Genomic DNA, 14,746 nt, shown 5'->3' with positions numbered 1-14,746 from the left:
GTGGAGGAGGAGGCCTCGAGTCCTGCACCCAGGAACTCCAAGAACAGTTCCTGGTGCTCCATAGTGGCTTGGAGGAATGAAAGGACATGAGGAGAAGTCCTTACAGCAAGGACAGCAATAAGAAGCCCCCCACGCACCCCCCCTCCGCCCCATGTGACTAGAGCTGGGTTGGGGTGGGGGTGGGGTTCTGAGACTGTAAATCCAGAGGAATGGGGGCTTGCAGAGCCAGATGTGCTTCCCTAGCAGACTGAGTTTACAGTTTACTGGAGTACAGCACAGTAAAGATGAGGGCAGGGGCTGGCATGGAGGGCCTGGATGTCCACATTCACAGCACTCAGGACACTTAGCGAGAGCCTGTCAGTTGCCGTCCCTTCTCGTGGAATTAACCCTGTGGTGACCAACGACAACTCTCCTTCTGTTTGCGGCAGCCAAAGGCTGCCCAGGTCCAGAATCCCTGTATGGACGCGCCTGCCAGCGGTGACACCCAGAGCAGAGCAGCACCAGAGGGCTGAGAGAGCCCAGCAGGGTACCGTCCATTCTGAGTGTCCCCCCAAATGCTATTGCTCATCAAGGTCATCATTGGACGAGTCTGTCTCTCCTTGAGCTTTGACGACAGGGCCATTTTGTACTTTTCTTCTTGGCCTAAGGAAGAACATGGACCAAGGCACTGAGGGCTGTTCCTGTCTCGTTTGGGAGAGCTCTGGAGGGGGTGCTGAACACATTTGGGGAAAACCAGGGTCCGCTCTCTGCAGGGAAGGCCTGGCTGACAAATTTTCTGATTTTTGTGGATCTGTTTCCTAAGCAGAGAGGCTAGTGGGGGCCACTGGGCAGCCTCCATCATTCTCCTGCTTTGGAGGCTCTAGAAGCTGACCCTGGGGGGGGGGGGGCTGTCAGCTTTGGGCCAGGGCCTAAACCCCAGTTAGAGGCCAGAAGCCAAAGCCACAACCTTCTTGCCTAAAGGCAAGAGCAGAACCAACAGAGCCATATGGAGATTAATGCAGAACAAGGTCATTAGTCCCATTGTTTATCCAGTTACTCCGCAGCCCAGATTTGTATAAATTTCAGCTCCAGTGGTTGCAGTGGCCTTTGATGTGTGTGATCTGTACGTTTCAGGGCTCAGGGACAGGCCTGAAGGATTGGAGTCACCTACGCCCCTAAAACACATCTGCGCAGGTCCGTGAAGAAGAGCTCAGCCCTTTTCCAGGATGTTCCATCAAAGCAGAGAGAGCAGCCCGAGGGGCAGGCTCGGGCTTCCTTTTATCCTGACATGACTTTTGGGGGTCCTGGCAATTTGTTTTTATTTGAATCCAGGTGATTAAATCCTTACCTTTCACATGGCCTAGGAAGCATTTGACCTGAAGGATGCTCTTCTGAAGTGCTTCTTTTTTCCACAAACATGTTCACAGAGTGCCATTATCCAGACACATAAATCCATGCGTCCAAGAATCTGCTTCTAGTTCTTCCCTTAATTCCATTTGGATCCATGTTTAAACTCAGAATTGGCCATTGCGGGACTCATGCAGAAAGTGGAGGGAGCCAATGCAAATAACTTAAGCTGCAAAATTGTCAGCTGGCTTAACCAAATTCTGCTTTAGGCAAAAATAAAGCTCTTCACACACACACACACACACACACACACACACACACACACACACACACACCCGCCCCCCCATCTGCATGTGACTTAAAGGTCCTCGGGGCCACTCCGCGATCACAGATCTCAAGCCCACTTCCCTTTGGCTAACCTGGCAGAAGGCAGGGAACCGATGTACCACGTACAATTCTCCAAACTAGTGATTTTTGACTGCCAGATAGAATTATTCTAACACCCAAATATATCTTGGGGCTTGAGTTATCCAGATACTTGATCTCTGCCATGCAGATTCTTTGGATGATGTCTAGATTATTTTTCTTTGTATTACAGGAACAGCAAATCTCCGGTGGCTGAGTCAGACAGACTGGAAGGTGGCTCAGGCTTCGGGCACAGCCTCCTCATGGGCCTCTGGCCTCCACCTCTCTGGGTCCCATGAACACCGCATCAGGCCCTGCGTCATGGAGCAGCCTCGGTGGCCTTGAGAGTTTCCTAGTCTGGCTCTGAGTCCCTGTGTGTGCGGCTTCCTGCTCAGTCCACTGGCCCCACTCACCAGCAACACAGCTCATGGGTCCCTCGGCAGATGAAGCTCATGCGGGCACTCAAGCATGCATGCACACACACGCACATCTTCACTGACTCTCCTTGCATGCACACACACACATGCACACACTGTCACTGACTGTCTCTTCTTACACAGACACATACACACACTGTCACTGACTCCCCTTGCATACACACACACGCACACACACATATACACACATTGTCACTAACTGCCTCTTACACACACACACACACACACACTGTCACTGCCTCTTCTTATACTCACACAGTCACTGGCTGCCTCTTCTTACACACACACACATACACTGTCACTGACTCTCCTTGCATACACACACATACCACACACTCTTACATACATACACTCACATACTTGTCGCAGCCTCTCCGTGAACACATGTGCACACACACATTTACATACATAGCCACACACACTTGTCACTGCCTCTCCCTATGCACACACATATACATACCCATGCACACTTGTCTCTTCTACACGCACACACATGCACACGCACACACACACACACATGCACACCCACATGCACACCCCCACTTGCCGTTGCTGCTCCCTGCCCAGAGCCCCGGGCAGGTAGCTGTTCCCAGCCCCGCTCCTTCCCATCACGCTTTTCCCAGGCGGCAGCTCTTTCTCAGACCTGTTCTCCAGGCGCTGTCCCTCCCTTTCGAGCCTTCCCATCTTTCCTGCCATGCTTGGCGTGTGTCCTAGACTTCCTCCTGTGTCCATTCCCTCCCTCTCCGCCACAGTTGTCTGCTTCACGAGCACAGGAACCTTGTTTAGTTTCATCCCCTTAGCTTCCGACAGCATTTAGTGCACGGAAATTCTCCCAGCGTGTGCTGAATTAATACCACCCCCACCTCTGAACCCCTGCCCCCATTTCCTCACCGGTAATGCTGCCTGGGGGTGAGGGAGTGCCCGGGTGTGTGTGGAGAGCACTTGAGAGAGATGCACACACCACACACTCATTGTCTGGAGAGGGCAGGGTAGAAGTGTCAGCACACGGTAGTGGTCAGAGAGGCATTAGAAGGCAGAAAGAAGTTAAATTAGTTTTAATCGTGCCTTTCCCTTTATTCAAACCTTACCATTTCAACAGGCAGGGTTATGAAAATGGATGAAGGCAAGATGGTACAAGCTTCACTCGGGGCTCAGATTGTGTGATGCGCTGGGATTTCCTTCCAGCAGGCTTAGTCCAGAGGCAGCTGCCGTGTAAACTGCGGCGTCTAAATCAAAGACATACATTTGAATTAAAAGAAGTTCATTTCAATCGGGCTGGAGCAATAGCCTTGTGGGTAGGGCCTTTGCCTTGCATGCGGCTGACCCGGGTTTGATTCCTCCGCCCCTCTCAGAGAGCCCAGCAAGCTACCGAGAGTATTCCGCCCGCACGGCAAAGCCTGGCAAGCTACCCGTGAGGTATTCAATATGCTAAAAACCGTAACAAGTCTCACAGTGGAAATGTTACTGGTGACCGCTCGAGCAAATTGATGAACAATGGGAGGACAGTGCAGTGCTACAGTGCTACATTTCAACTTAAAAAAATTTTTTTTATACATGAATGGACATGGAGAATATCAGGCTGAGTGAAATGAGTCAGAAGGAGAGGGACAGACATAGAATGATTGGACTCATTTGTGGGATATAAGAAAACATCATATGAGACCAATACCCAAGGACAGTGGAAACAAGGGCCAGGAGGATTTGTCCATGAGCTGGGGGAGAAGGCAGCTGGGATGGAGAAGGGATCACCAGGACAACGATAGTTCGAAATGATCACTCTGAATAAGAACAGTGCTGAAAACAGGTAAAGGAACAAACATGAAAACCTCTTAGTAACTGTGCCCCAGAAGGGGGTAGGGGGAGAGAGAGAGACAGAGAGACAGAAAGAGAAAGAAAGTGCCTGCCATAGAGACAAGGGGGGGTCATGGATGGTGGGAGGCAAGAAAGTGGGGACCTTGGTGCTGGGAAATGTACACTGGTGGAGGGGTGGGTGTTGGGACACTGTATGACCGAAACCAGACCGCCATTGGCTTTGTAACTGTGTATATCACGGTGACTCAATTAAAAAAAAAAAGAACTAGGGGCACTTTTTTTTTTTTCCTTTTTGGATCACACCCAGCGATGCACAGGGTTCCTCCTGGCTCTTCACTCAGGAATTACTCCTGGCAGTGCTCACGGGACCATATGGGATCCTGGGAATCGAACCCAGGTTGGCCGCATGCAAGGCAAACACCCTCCCCACTGTGCTATTGCTCCAGCCCTCCCCCCCCCCCCCCAGGGAACTTTTGAGACTGGTGCTGACATGGTCTGAGCAGCTTTGGAACCTCTCAGAGTGCACTGCTCCCGCTAAAGTGGCCCCTGAGCAAAAATGTATTAAGGAATACCATCACATTCTGTTTTCTGTGTTTGTTCAGCTTCATCAGAGGGCGAGGTAAGTGTCGGTGAGTGAGCCGCTGCAGTCCTCCTTTGCACGTAATGTGGTCTCTGTAATGATCCAGATATATGGCTGATTGCTACTTGGAGTATTCCCTGACATTCCAGAATCATAGACTTCCCACTGAGCCTCAGGAAATGTCTAAGCTGATTTCCTCTATCATTTCCTGGAATGACTTTTCTCCCCCATAAACTAAGGTCCGACTGGCCTTTTAGGTGTACTGGCTTACTCCGGGCCCCCTTCTCAACCCCAGTCACACATATGACCCTGTTCATGAGTCACACATGAAGTGAACTGTCCTCTATTCTGTGCCTTGAGCTGTCAACCAAAATACCTTATTAAGGCAGTCTTGGGCTTAATCATTTTGGCAAATAATTTAATAACTGGGCAAATGCTTCCTAGTGGCCCAAAGCATTCTACTGCAGAGTAATTAAAAAAAAAAGCATTCTACTGAGAGTAATAAAGAGAGCAGGTGATTTCCTAGCAGAAACGGGCACAGAATCTTCTGGAGAGGAATCTAGACTGCTGACACCATGACAGAAGTACAAAAATGTGTCGTTCTTTAACATGTCTCTGAAAATGACCCAGGTTTTTCCATCAAAAATTTGGAATTGAGGATTAAATGTGGGGCACTACTGTAAAGGAACAGGTATGCGGGCTGGAGCGATAGCACAGTGAGTAGGGCATTTGCCTTGCACGCAGCCAACCCAAGTTCGATTCCCAGCAACCCATATAGTCCCCTGAGCACCGCCAGGAGTAATGCCTGAGTGCATGAGCCAGGATTAACCCCTGTGCATAGCTGGGTGTGACCCAAAAAGCAAAAAAAAAAAGGGGGGGGACAGGTATGGAAAAGAAAGCAGTTAATGACTGGAGAAATATAGAGGGGTTAAGGCTATCCTTACCTTTTTATGGGGGGGGGGAGAGGTCTGGCCACAACCAATGTCCTCAGGACTTACTCCTGGCCTTGTACACAGCAACCATTCCTGGAGGGGCTGGAAGGCCAGATTGGGTGACGGGCATTGAGCCCAGGTTGGCCTGAGCAAGGCAAGCACCCCACCCACCTTACTTTTCCACCAGTCCTAGGGCCTTATCTTGCATGTAGTGGACCCGATTCAATTCCCCAACACTGCATATGGGCCTCTGACCACTTCCAGGAGTAATCCCTTACAGTGACCCTGGTCCAAACCATTTGCCTGAACCACCACACAATGGTTAGGTTAACAAGGATGCCTAAATTTATGTGCCAGCAAGAAGATGGTTAAAATACACCCACAAGATTCTGAATGCGTTGTTTGTAGAAATGTACCCGATAACCTTGAAACTAGGGGATCAGAACCTTTGAATTAGGGAGTCTGCCAGATAAATCTAGTGGTCATCGAGTGGAACCCTCGGCAGCTACGAGAAGATTGTTGTAGTCCTACAACCCTGAGCCTAATGGCAGGGGACACGTTCTGGGAGATGTGTAGGTGGGCAGGTGAGGGAGTGGGGTTTCACAGGCCGAGGGAGGGCCCACTGCACACCCAGACCTCACACAGAGCCTGACTCTCGTGACTATACCTCGCAGTCTCATGAACACATATTAGAGTTACATTAAGTACAAGTAGCAGATTATAAAAGGACAGGCATAATCCTGCCTTGTTTTGGAAAATAATCCCTCACTGCATATGACCTTCTGGCATGGGAACTCTTATGGGCAGGACTTTGGTTTTTGTTTTTGCGATTTACAGTTTCATAATACGCTCAATGAGAAAGTTTCATGAGTCCAACGTTCTGATCCACACCCACCTTTCCCTCCCCCGTTCTCACAAATCCATCCCCGACTCTCCCCCATCTCCCTGCCTTGTAAGCTCAGCTCTGCAGACAAGTTCTTAGATTTTGTCGCTTTGGGCCTCTATTAGTCCCCTACTATGCTGCTCTATATCCCACAAAGGAGAGACCATTCCATGTCTGTCCCTCTTTTTTTCTAGCTGACTTTACTCCTCGGTGATCCCTGGAGCATGATGACCAGGGAATGCCCAGGGCCAAGGACAATTCCTGCAGGAAGTGGGCACCAGTCACCACCCTTTGACTATTTCTACACGGCAGAACCAGAGATCCTGACAATACTTATCTCTGAATACAGAGAGCAATAGAGCTATTTGTCTTCTTGGATGCTTTTTTAAAGCATTGATGTGGGCCGGAGTGATATTATGGCAGGGAGGGTATTTGCCTTGCATGCAGCCAACCCGGGTTCAATCCCCGGCATCCCCCATGGTCCCCCAAACCCCACCAGGCGTAACTTCTGAGTGCAGATCCGGGAATAACCCCTGAGCATTTCTGGGTGTGACCCAAAAAAGCAAAACCAAAATAAAATAAAAGCATTGATGTAAAATGAACTGATATTATTAGAATAAGATTTTGAAAAATGGATGTAATATGATGTAAAATATTTCAGGCTGATTCTAGGGAATTTTGACATCAGTGACAAAAAAAAAAGTAAATCACAAAGGAAGAGAGGAGGCCGAGGCCGCCCCGAGTCCAGGGGCTGGAGCGGCAGACAGTGCAGGGCGCAGAAGACCATGCAAGGACCCTGCTCTTTCTAGCAATTAGAAAGCTGGTTCGTCCTTTCATTTTACGGCAAAATCCAAACCGTGAACTGTATAAGACGTCAGTTTCCAGTTCAGCAACGTCTGATACATTCATATAACCTTGAGACTGTCTCACCAGTCGAGGTGCGGGACTTTCCCGCCAGCCCAGAAATTCCCCTGTGGGATGGACTTCCTTTGAAGCATCTACTAAAGCCACATATTTGATGAAACGTGATACGCTGTGAGCCCTTCCCCTTCCCATCCCCTTCTCCCCGTTTGGGTCCCAACCAGTGGTGCTAAGGGCTACTCCTGGCTTGGTGCTCAGGGCTCGCTCCTGGCAGGGCTTAGTGGATTTGCTGGGCAATGCTGATGGCCAAGTCCAGGCGGGCTGTGTGCAAAGGCTGAAGCCCTGCATTAGCTCTCCAACCCAGTTACTCCACTTCTTAACCAACTGCTTTGGGCATAACCCTGAAACTCTCTCAGATTTAATTTCTTTTTTTTTCCCCCTTTATTTTATTTTATTTTTTTTAAAGTTGTAGATTTACAATTTTTTGTGCTTTGGTTTCAATCATACAATGATCAGATACCCATCCCTCCACCAGTGCCCATCTTCCACCACCATGGATAATATCCCTCCCACCCCCATCCCCCCATCCCCCCTGTCTCTGTGGCAGGGCAATCCCCTGTGTTCTCTCTCTCCTTTTGGGTGTTGTGGTCTGCAAAAGAGGCATTGAGTGGCAAACATGTTCAGTCCATAGTCTACTTTCGACATGCATCAGATTTAATTTCTTTATGTGGAAAACTTGTAAGAATAAACTATGCCTTTCCTGAAGTGAGATAATAATCTACAGGAAGGGCAGAATGGAAGCCAGGCTACTGGGAGGGCTATCAAAATGCAGAGTTGAAACATGACTCAGTAGAGTAAGTGAGATGCAAACTGTTCTCCAGTGTGGTACTCGGGGCGTCCTTATTGCTTCCGACTGGACTGTCTTTGGAAGGAGACAGCGGAGCTCCTGGCAGGAAGTGATGGAGTGGTTTCTGGGCCCTGGGAAGGGAGGTCGAGAGCCAACAGGATGCGTGTGCCCCTCGAATGCCTCCAGGACGTGGCGCCCTCGGGCCTCTGTCTGACCTTGCCACCAGCAATGGTTTTGTGCACCATGAGAAGGGGCTTTTCACTGTGACACAAGGTTGTCTGTGGAGAATCAGAAAGAGCGTTATCTGGACTTCTCTAATGCAAGTACTCAAACACACACACATACACACACACACACACACACAGGGTGCAGTCTGAAGGCTTTCCTCCTTATTGTGGAAATAGTTGGAGTTCTTATCTCTCCCCAGGCCCCACAAGAGTCTCTGTGTGTGTGTGTGTGTGTGTGTATGTCTGTGTGTGTGTCTGTATCTATGTCCGTATCTCTGTGTATGTGTCTGTGTGGGTCTGTATCTGTGTCTGTATCTGTGTGTATGTGTCTGAATTTATCTGTGTGTCTGTATCTGTGTGTGTCTGCATCTCTTTGTGTGTCTGTTTGTGTATCTGTATTTCTGTGTGTGTGTCTGTGTGTGTCTGTGTCTCTCTGTATATGTTTGCATTTCTGTGTGTCAATAACTGTGTATGTGTCTGTATCTCTGTGTGTGTCTGTGTGTATGTCTCTATCTCTGTTTGTGTGTCTGTATTTCTGTGTGTCTGTCTATAACTCTGTGTGTGCATCTCTGTGTGTGTCTGTGTGTGTATCTCTGTGTGTGTGTCTGTATCTGTGTGTGTGTCTGTGTGTATGTCTGTATCTCTGTGTGTGTGTTTCTGTGTGTCTGTATCTTTCTGTGTGTGTCTGTGTGTGTATGTATCTGTGTGTGTGTGTGCCCGTGTGTATATCTGTATTTCTGTGTGTCTGTGTGTCCTGCTCATCATAGAGATCACCCTGGATGTCCAGGAAAGGAGGATTTCATCAAGTTGCACTATGGGTTCAAGGCCCACGGTCTTGAACCTGGTCAGGGAACAGTTCTGCAGTGTCCAGAGAAGACTGGGGAGGCCCCAGCGTGGCTCGGGTCACTCAGCTTATTCGCCAGCTGTCCGCTCTCCTGGGACCGCTGTCCTGTGCTGACCCACAGCGGGAAATACATCAGGATTTGCGCCACGCCTGTCAGCCAGTGCTCCGAGCGCTGCTCTGACCCCACTCACTGCCTTTCATCTGCCCCTTTCCCCACGGCCCTGCCGCACGCGTGGTGTGAAATCACTCCATAAACTGTCTCCACTGGCAAGCTGGAAGAATTTCATAGTTTGACCCCTGAAAATGAAGGGAATTAGGAACCAACAGGAAGGATGATTTGGTGCCCCAGTGGTGAATTGGTCCTGGAAAATGTCACATGGGTAAGACACAACTTTGCCTGAGGCTGAGCAGGTGAGAAATGAAAGTGAGTGAAAATTAAGCTAATAAGAAAAGTCCATTTCTATGAAGAGGCCAGCTGGGCGGGGAGAACAATAATACACGATCAACTATAATCAGAGGGGGTGTGGGGGGGATTTACCAATGATTGAACATTTTCTTTTGTCTCCTCTCTTTGCTCGTACAAGTTTTTTCCTCCCAAGGAAAAAGTTAATGCTCGATAATTAATAATATTCATTATTCCAACAATAGTAACAGCAAAAATGGTGCTTAAATGAGAAGATCCCTTCTATTTTTTGATGACTGAAAGTGAAGAAAAGGTTGGAAACCAAAAGGATGGTATCAAGTCTAACTGTGAATATTTCATCCTCGAGACTTGGTTTCCTGTAACACCGCAGGGAATACCACTTTCTGCCCTTCATGTCCGCATGCAGGACTGTTATCTTCGGGAGCACACACTCGGGACGGAGGAAACACTCCCGCGAAGCCGCTATTACAGCCGTACCTTCTCTCTTTGTTGGAAGGGGGAAAGGAGGAGAAAAAGAAAATGGAAAAGTAAACAGAAATAAAGGAGACGGCACTAATCACACTTTGAGTCTAGGATACGACTCTTGAGAAATCTGTCCTCACTTCTAGTCAGTCGTGGGATGGGTGTCACCCGATTTCCCTGGTTTCGTTTGGGCTGAGTGAGATGAAAGAGGGATTTACAACCAAATAAAAATCCTACTACAGATGTTACAACTAATTTATAGGGTTCAAAAGTCAGGCTTTTTGAACTACATAAACTGGTACAGAGTTCACCCCCAGCCCTGCCTGCAGAGGCCGTGGCCCCCAAGCTGGGCACTGGTGTGGCCCCATAAAAGCAAGCAAGCAAACAAACAAAACTTTGGGACTATGTTCAGAAAAATTTTATTTCAAAGAAAAAGAATTTCTCTCTTTTTTGGGAGGTGGGAAAGTTTGGGACACGCCTGGTGGTGCTCAGGACTGTCCTGATTCTGCTCACGAGTGACCCCTGGCCGGGACCCGGGGACCCAGAGGTGGTGACAGAGGTTTGAATCCAGGCCAACTGCACGCAAACAAGTGTCTTACTCTGTGCGATCTCTGGCCTCTTTTTCCTCTGGTAACTTGTGGATGTATGCCCAAGTGGGCAATGATGCAGTGACCCTCCCCTGGTCTCTGGCTGACGCATGACTTCAGGCTTGGGTTTAAGGACAGTACTGCACCAGCAGCTGAATCAATCCCTTTTCCTTTTCCTCCTCTGAGCTCCTTTTCCCTCCCTCTTGAGATCTCTGGAGTTCCACTTGAAGAGAGGAGGGAGAAGGTGACATTGGTCTAATGGGGTTCTACCCAGAACATCCTCCAGCCCGTAGAGACCAAACCGCCAGCACCTCGACTGCATGTGACAGCCTGAAAGGCGGTGTTTGCCCACGCAAAAAACAGCAGAAAATGAAACCAGTCGCTGAGTATCTTCAGCAAAACACCCACTGTTGAAGCGAAAACTATTCTTTTTTTTTTTTCTATTTGGGTCACACCCAGTGATGCACAAGGATCACTCCTGGCTCTGCACTCGGGAATTACCTGTGGTGGTGCTCAGGGTATGGGATGCTGGGAATCAAACCTGGGTCCGCCGCGTGCAAGGCAAACGCCCTACCCGCTGTGCTATCACTCCAACCCCACAAAAGCTATTCTTTAGCCTGAATTAACCAATGAGCCGATTCAATTGAGCAGAGCTGATTGATTCTTCTTGTTCAGTGGAGAGGAAAAAGACAGGCCTTCCCACAGTGTTCTCCTCACTGGCACAAAGGGGCCACAAAGGTATGTACCTCCCTCCCGCTGAGCCCTGGCAGGTGGTGGGGACCAGCCCGGGTGCCAGGGGCTGACTCGGGTCTGCTAATGCAGACATAGCTCCCTCTTGCCTCTGACTCTGTCCCAGGATCCCTGCACAGAACCCCTCTCTGAGAAACCTCCTCGTCCCTGCAGCCCTCTCAGCAACCTTCCTGGTCCTCTCAGACTGTTCGCCACCTCCACCTCTGTCCCCTGTGTCTCTTCTCCATTTCCAAATCTGTTCATTCAACCCAAAATAAAGATGCCCCCTCAACTCCACCCACCACTGTCCAAACTGAAGACGGGAGCCTCTTTCCCCTTACAGATGCCCACCCCCCATCAACCCACCTACTCCTCAGCACCCAGGGGTACTTCCTCCCTGAGTGGGGGGTCTCCCAAGCAGAGCTCAGGGCTGGGGGCCACTTGCAGTGGCGTCCATCAGTTTAGATGATCCCGCACTCGGGTCCAGTGACAGTGCAGGGCCAAGGCCGGGGGTCTCAGGGGACCATGAGGGGCTGCAGGTCAAACTCAGACTTCAGCCCTCTGTAGCTATCTCCCCAGCCCGGCCCAGAGCAGCCTGACCCAGGATCTGACCATGGTGCTTGATGGGTGAATACACCCACGGGCAAGTCCCAGAGGATCAGCAGCGAAACAGGGCAGGGGAAGGATCGTTTGTCATTTTTTTTCCCCCTGCACTTTTCTATGACTTGATCTTCTTTTCCAACAATGAATCTAAGTCCTTTTTCTACATTCAGAGTGGACAGGATGGGGCAGGGGAGAGAGTCTGACGCCAGGAGCAGCCCAGGTTCGAGTCCGGGCACCACATGGTCCCAGCCCCCACCCCGAAGCAGGCGTCCCCCTGCCCCAGCAAATAAATAAAAACGTACAAGATGAAGTCAAGAGGAAAGTGTGTCCAGCGAACACCCGTGTTACTTCCAGGCTGAAGCCACAGCCTCCATCTGCCCCCTCTGCCGTTCAGCATTTGGGCCGCACGGTACTTTGATCTAAAAATTCTAGTAGACGAAGAATGAATATTTATTGTTTTTGTGAACATTGTTTGGTATAAAATAAATTTGAGGGAGTGGGAAGAAATAAATATTTGGGACAGCAAACACATAAATACCAGCTGTTCATTGACTCTGCTACCTCGACTTACAATGGTAACGTTTGGGTGGAGAGCTGGAAGAAAAGGAACACCCTTTTCTTCTTGTTTTATTTAGAATTTCTAAGGTCTAAAGGAATGTTTTTACTGCAAGTGCATAAGGTAATGAAAAAAAATAAGGAAAAGAAAAACCCTAAGGATTGAAATGTTGTTAGAGAAGCTTAACTTCGGGGTGTTAAATAAGCAAAGGATATTCTAGAAGATTTCTTTTGAATTGTTTTCTATGAGGTTTTTTTCTTCTTCTTCTTCTTAAATACCTTCCAACTTTGTGGCTAAAAGTGAAAGTGTGTATGAGGAGGGGGGGAAGTTTTGCAAAGGGTAGAATATCGGAAAGGACCTGGAGCTTCAGGGCAGTCCCAGGCCACCCTCCCTCCCCCTCCCCATTCCCCAGGGCAGTGTCGGGTGTGGGGCTGGAGCGGAGGCTTTATCCCCGTGACTCAGACACCTCATGGCGCAGAGCAGAGGGCTCTGTCCTTTGCCTGCGGAGATCCAGCCGCTGTGACTAAACACCAGCTTCGCAGTCTTTGGAGCCTAAAACCCTAAGATCACACTCAGTCAGAGCTGTTGCCATGTTTGACTGGGTCATCTAGAGGCTGGGCGTCAGATGGGCTCAGGGCACCGATGCCATCTCCTAACGTCCTAGACGCATCCCTGGTCTTCCCTAGGTGGTATTTTCCGTGGAGAAAACTCTTTTTCTCTGAGATTGTGCTGGTGATTTCAGATACCCTGAATGGTGATAATAATCTCCACAGATGTTCAAAAGACATGACCTCCACCCCACTCCCTCTCTTGGGGTCCCTCCCACCCCCCCTGTCCCCCACTCCTCACCACACACATTGTCCTAATCTCAGCTTCGATTTTGCTTCTGTTTTGTTTGTCTGACATCATTCTCACAAGCAGAAGCGGGGGCTGTGGCGAGGCTTCCAGGATCTGCGGGTCACACGGCGGGTGGGCGGCAGTGATGGGGCGGCCGGAGCACTGGGTGCCAGGAGGAAGATGACATCAAAGAACCTGAAGACTGAGCGCATTTGCTCTCTGATTCAGATGACTTTGTTTGGACGGGAGTAAACACGATTACCTTAACAACTGAGCTGGGAGCTTTGAGGGCTTAGCACCACGTGGGTTTCCTGGGCGAGGGCGGGTCTCTGGAAAGGGCCAGAACCAGGAGGCCCTGTTTGCTTTTCACTTTCTTCTTAGAAATGCAGTTGATGGCGCTTCTTTAGCAAAAACGACCTTGTGTATGTTCTTTCTTTAAAATCGTATCCATGCCCACTAATGAACCCAGAGAGGTGGACAGGCAAAGCCCTGCCTCCACCTCCCTGTCCACGCTCGCTCCCAGCCCACTGTTCTCTGCACTGACTGGAGACCCACTTACAAATGCACATCGACCCAGATAAATCTGAGTTCAGTGTCTCGTTGTTTGTTCCTTTCGCACATCTTCCTCTCAGTTTCTGGAGAGTAATCCTAGCCTTTTTACCTGTAGCATATTATTCCATCACCAGGCTTAATTAACCTGTTATACTGATGATTATTTATGCACACTTTCTAATCTTTTGCTATCGCCAACAATGCAGTCACTGTCACTGTTCTCCCGTTGTTATGGATTTGCTCGAGCGGGCCCAGTAACGTCTCCATTGTGAGACTTCTGGTTACTGTTTTTGGCATATCGAATACGTCATGGGTAGCTTGCCTTCCTGATTAAAGAAAATTTTTTTTTGTATTTTCCAGTCTGTGAAATGTATGTTTACAACCATTTTCTACGTTTGCCCATTTTTGGTTAGGTTGTTATTTATTAATGTGTGTGTGGGGGGAGAGGGTACTGGGAGGGTACTGGGGATCTAGTCCATGGCCTCACAGGTAAGCACTCTACTGCTTCATATGATCTCTGGCTCCTGGTTGTTATTCTTTTTCTTTTTTATTTGTTATACTTCTTTATGTATTGATGATTTCAGTCTCTCTGGGTAATAAATCACAAACATATTTACCAGTTCGCTTTGAGTATGATTTTAGTTGACACCCATCGCACCCAGATTTATTTATTTATCTATTTTTAAAACTTTGTATTTTTGGCTACACTCAGTAGTGCTCAGGGCTTACCCCTGGCTCTATCCTCAGGGATCACTCCTGCTGGTGCTTGGTGGACCATATGTAGTGCCAGGAATCAAATTGATGTTGGCCAAGTGCAAGAAGAGTGCTCGACCCCTGTGTTA

Source organism: Sorex fumeus, unplaced genomic scaffold (genome assembly GCF_029834395.1).
Source record: "Sorex fumeus unplaced genomic scaffold, SorFum_2.1 ptg000024l, whole genome shotgun sequence".
In the NCBI taxonomy this organism is placed as follows: Eukaryota; Metazoa; Chordata; class Mammalia; order Eulipotyphla; family Soricidae; genus Sorex; species Sorex fumeus.
The sequence above is the reverse complement of the archived record's forward strand: the minus strand, read 5'-3'. Positions refer to the sequence as shown.